Source organism: Protopterus annectens, chromosome 10.part0 (genome assembly GCF_019279795.1).
Source record: "Protopterus annectens isolate FY-2018-M chromosome 10.part0, PAN1.0, whole genome shotgun sequence".
In the NCBI taxonomy this organism is placed as follows: domain Eukaryota; kingdom Metazoa; phylum Chordata; order Ceratodontiformes; family Protopteridae; genus Protopterus; species Protopterus annectens.
In genome coordinates this window covers 860,875,883-860,881,336 of record NC_056744.1, presented here as the reverse complement: position 1 = coordinate 860,881,336, position 5,454 = coordinate 860,875,883, and the positions used below count along the sequence as shown (strand labels likewise).

Genomic DNA, 5,454 nt, shown 5'->3' with positions numbered 1-5,454 from the left:
AATAAGACAATACTTCATAAATGTTGATATCTAAAGCCGACCATTTCCATTACTACCCTACACAGCAAACAGCCATGCTATTCTACTCCGAAATCTTCGCCTAACATACGTTGTACCAGCTGTTGGAGGAAGGCTCAAGTGCAACTTTAAAGCGTAAATCGAAATAAACCTAGCAGTATTTATGACACAGAAAGTCACGTGGTCAAATGATGTCTCTTTTTGCAAGGTTGCACACCAGTGTGAATTGCCATAAAGCACCGAAGAAACTTTTACTTGAGCTAATTCAGTATTACCTGGTAGTGAAGAAAATTTCAGGTTAACCGCATCGGTTATGCAGACTGAATGTTTCCACTAAAAACTAATAAGAATTTTGTTCTCCAGAGGGGAAAAAAAACACCCTGGGCTAGAGTTACCACCTGTCCCACTTTGCGAGGGACAGTCCCTCTTTGGGCAGTTGTGTCCAGCAAAATATTTTGAGAAAATGGCAAATGCCCTGAGATTTTAGGACAAAAGTATTTTCTATATTGTATGTAATAGTTGCATAAAACAGTTATTCTGTTTCTGAAACACCGAAATGTTATACGAAACAGAATAAGGAACAAAAATGCTACAAGAATAAACTTTTATTCAGGCAAACAACTGAAGCTCTGTACTGGCCGTGGGTATGTTTTGCCCTGCAAAATCTGATGTTTGTAGCACAAATGTCCCACTTTGGCCATTTGGAAAGGTGGCAATCCTACCCTGGGCACAACGAAAAGAATTTGTAGCACTTCGCTTACGCTTATATACATACAACAATGGGTCTGTGCATACACAATTTCTATGTGAAACGTCAAAACAAAAACTAGTGAGACTGAAATACTAAATGGTTCCATTACTGTGTCGACAGCTATGTCCACTGAAAATTTTAAAAGGCATATTAAATGCTGCCAAAAACAATTTTTAGTGCCATGTCGCACTCGCAAGGGGTAATCATTTTAAAACCGTACCGATCAGTTGCCCCTGATTTTCATGTAGGTATCTAATTTTGTCACGCATTTTTAATAAGTCTCTGTTACGATTCTGTGACAAAGCACTTATTTAATGATTTAAATAAATAACGTTGCATATCGTGATTTACTGATGTCACCCTCCTCTGGAAAATATGTATCAATACAGATCTTATTCTAGTCCATCAACTTTCTTTGCGCTTGTGTCAATATTTAAAAAAAAGTGTAATCTGTCCCTGGGTATTTATGACGCTGCATCTTCAGGGAAGAATTAAAACGATAACGTATGTCAGCCGCAGTAGCTGAATAAAAGACAGTGTCAAAACTAAATGAAACAAAGTATAAGGCATATTAACACAAACTTTCTTTCCAGAATATCCATACCGCCAAGTTCCCACTGCGGTAACTCCTGACAATAACCGTACAGTGAATTCAATTGTCTTCATAAGTATTTGTATTCATGCTTGTATAAAAACTTTCCAATTAGGAAATAAATCAACGGTCTGATAAACCCACAAGGATATCGCACTCGCAAGGGATAATCATTTTAAAACCGTACCGATCAGTTGCCCCTGATTTTCATGTATGTCTCTAATTTTGTCACGCATTTTTAATAAGTCTCTGTTACGATTCTGATACATTTAAAGAATCACACTTTATGTTGTAAAGCAGCAAAAGATATTAAACCAGAACTAACTAGTTATCTGCAGCTTCGGTGACTTTGAATTAACTGCACGATACAGCTCAAGTCTGGAAAAGTTGACAACAAACAGCCAGAAATCCTTCACTGCTCGGCCAGTTTTCCTTGACTCGAGGCACGAGTTGAAACGGCATCACTGGCCTCAGTGTAAAAGAGACGTGTCCGCCGCAATACACATTTTTAAACCAAATGAAAAACTGCTAAACTTGCAACAAGTACATGCTTGCATTATGAGTAATAACACCCTGCCTCACAGCATTCGACCTCCCCGCAAAATCCAAGCTGCAAGTACAGTTAACTGATACGTCTCTCAAACATTCTTGCACCTCAAAAATCTATCAAATATACACCACAGTCACCACAACGTAACTGCCTACAACACAGTGCCGCACAACTGCAAAGTGACAAGACCCTTACCTGTGGTTTCCTGTCAGATTATCTCCCAAATCAGAGAAAAAAACATCAACTATCAGGCAGAAATAAACGGTGTCTCGTTTACCAAAGATAGAGAACAGTTAGTACTCAGCGAAGTTTCCTTACAAATCTTTGAAGTGGTAACACATTCTGTATTCCTCTATACGGAATCTCCGTTTCCAAGATTTCACTGTATCTGAGAATGTTTATATTTGTGGTGGTGGTCGTCGTTAGTGCGCTGTGGGCGGGGTTTGAATGTATATTGTCAATCACTACTTCTCGAAATGTTATTGGGGTAAGGGCGGGATTGCTCAAGACAGAAATTCATACAAGTGAGGACCGGCCTAGAAGACGAATGTTGCGATTTAGTCCGTTTCATGCATTTCAGCTGTCCCAGATTTTCGGGGACATTCTTCATTTTGACTCGAACTATAGCTCTGTACGCATACCTACCAAATATCTAGATTTCTGTCGAATGTCCAGATTTTTTTTACTCATATCTTTGTCCAATTCTCATACAATTGTAGTTTTTCTGGCAAAAATCATTGAAGAATGAAGTCAGAAAACAATGGCAGACATTCGACTTTCAAACTTTATATCCTTCAGAAAATTCATGTTAATGCAAAACCTGTTATTCTACCAACTTTCTAAGTTTGTAAGAGCAATATTTAAAAAAGTGTTCTATTGTACTTCTTAATCCCTACTAAAACTGGTGACTTTTGGTGAAAAGTTAATGAAATACACTAAACAAATAAAGGCAGTAATTAGAGTTACAGACTTCTGTTACTTCAGAAAATGTACATTAATCAAAATGACAAAAAATACACCGAACCCACAGACATTGCCAACATCCTAGCTGACAGGTTCAGCGCAAACTCCCCCCCCCCCACCAAAAGGGCAAATATCTTTCCCAGCAGAGTGCTGCCCCCCTGACATCTCAGATGCTCAGGTAAGAGCTGCCCTCTCCAAAGCAAAAAACACAGCATCAATGGGACCAGACGGTGTCCCGGGCTGCGTCCTACATGAACTCCAAGAAGAGCTAAACCCAAACATAAAACTACTGTTCAATCTCAGCCTTACTACAGGATATGTACCCAAAGAGTGGCGTACAGCAACAGTGGTCCCTCTCCACAAAGGTGGTGCCTCAACGGATCCTGGAAACTATCGCCCCATAAGCCTGACTAGCTTGGTCTGCAAAGCTATGGAAAGGATCATCATGGACCTCATAAATAAAGATATTGGGGACCTACAGACACTGGATCCTACCCAATTTGGCTTTGTTAAGGGCAGATCCTGCCTCTTAAACCTGGTTGAGTTTTTTGAAACAGTCACCAAGGCCATTGACGAGGGAAGGTGGTCCACACAGCCTACCTGGACCTCGCAAAAGCCTTCGATACAATACCCCACTCTGGCATTATAGATAAGCTCACCAGCTTAAATATAAATCCCTATGTCACTAGATGGGTTGCAAACTGGCTCAAGGACAGAACCCACATGGTTAGAATTGCTGGAGCCATGTCAGACTCCAAACCAGTTACAAGTGGCGTCCCACAAGGCTCAGTCCTGGGACCTCTCTTGTTCGGTATATATTTCTCGGAGGTACAGGCCAACACGGAAGGACTGTGGCTGACCAAGTTCGCAGATGACTGCAAACTGGGCGCCATAATCGACTCTCCAGCCGACACAAGCATCCTCCAAAAGGGCCTCATAGAAACAGACAACTGGTGCCAGAGCCATGGCTTCAAGCTAAACGCCAAAAAGTGTATAGTCATCTCCTTTGGCAAAAACAAAGTGCCCACAAATTACCGCATAGGTGGTAATCCATTAAGTACAGAAGAAGTAATTAAGGACCTGGGGACCCAAGTTGATAACAATCTCTCATTTGACAACCACGTGGCCAAAGTGGTTAGAAAAACATTTTATATAGCCCACCTAATCATGAAGGGATTCACATCTAGATCAGGGGAGGTCATCGTGCCTCTTTACTCATCCCTCATCAGGCCCATAATTGAGTACAATGCCCCTTTTGGGATGTACCATGCCAGACACCTGCAGCAACTGGAAAGACCCCAAAAGTACCTCACCAAGAGGATCAAAGGGCTCAAACAGATGCCATATGCTGCCCGGTTAAAGAAACTCCAGCTCTACTCAGTGGCATACCGCCTACTCAGAGGTGATCTGTGCCTGTCATATAAAGCCATGTCCAACCCGGAATTAATGGACATGCTGCACCTCAGAAAATCCAAATCCCATCGAGCTACGCGCTCGAGAGACATGAACCTCAGCACTGAAATAAATAGGATATGCTGGAGGGACAGATTCATAACCCAGAGGCTCCCTTCACTTTGGAATAAAATCCCAGTCCAGGTTAGGCAGAGTCCCTCATTGACACTCTTCAAGTGGAATCTTGATGAGTGGATGGGAGATCGTAGGTTTACCCCGGGTATCACTTCTGTGTCACTGTTAGACAGAGGCACAGTATACTAACCTCGAAAAAAGGCATAGCAAAATTAATTTAAAATGGGTGGTGAAAGCCAAACACACTCTGGCTAGGCTTATAAATGCCCTAGGGCAGATAGCCTAGTATGAACCTATGAACCTATGAACCTATTTACATTCTCCTATTCTGTCAATGTCTCAAGATATTAGTACTATGTTAAAAGTGATAAATGGGGTTGGGTAGGTCTGCAGCAAACTTGACAATTTTGTTGCAGATCTCAAGTTTATTTTTTACGGTAGAATTGAGATTAGTGAGAATTGGTGAGATGTAACAGAAGAGACTGGAGGAGGTAAGAAGATGCAAGGCTTTTTCCTGGAGGATTCAGTGAGGAAGAGTTTAAAATGGTAAAGTAAGCCTAGCTTTTGGTATATTTGCTTAATGGCTTGAAAAATGTGTTGATCAAATTTTAGGTTATCATCTATTATGACTACTAGTAATTTTGTGTTAGGTACTGTTTCAATTAAGGCTTTAGTTGCTGATGTGATGCTTAAAAATTGTCTCTGCACCAGAATGGAATTTGGATTAAAAATCATTAGTTTTTTTTTTTGGTAAATGACTTAAAATTTTAAGGTGAATAGTTCTATTTTTTTCTAGTAGAAATATAAACAATCATTTGTTATCTGGAGCACTTTAATATTACAAGAACATATTGAAATAATTCAAATTCTACAAGAGTGAGCTTTTACTTTGGAAAAAAAGCGAAGTCTTGTCTTTTGCAATGGTTATGGGAATGGTTTGTCCTGCAAAATTTCACCATATCTCTCAACTTCCAGATTGGAGAATAAGGGACAATCAGGGACACCTAATTAAAATAAGATATGCATATTTAAATAAACACACAAATGGACATC

At 40.2% G+C, this 5,454-nt stretch overlaps 1 protein-coding gene across 1 annotated transcript in view; it reads right to left on the bottom strand.

Moving 5' to 3' along the window:
• The window catches only part of TGFBR3 (transforming growth factor beta receptor 3), a 2,354,992-nt gene extending 2,352,609 nt beyond the window's left edge, over positions 1–2,383 (bottom strand). The window contains exon 1 of the mRNA XM_044085660.1: positions 2,107–2,383. The gene's annotated coding sequence lies outside the window, so the exon portion shown is untranslated. The remainder of the gene's footprint in view (positions 1–2,106) is intronic.
• Between the last annotated feature and the right edge of the window lie 3,071 nt (positions 2,384–5,454).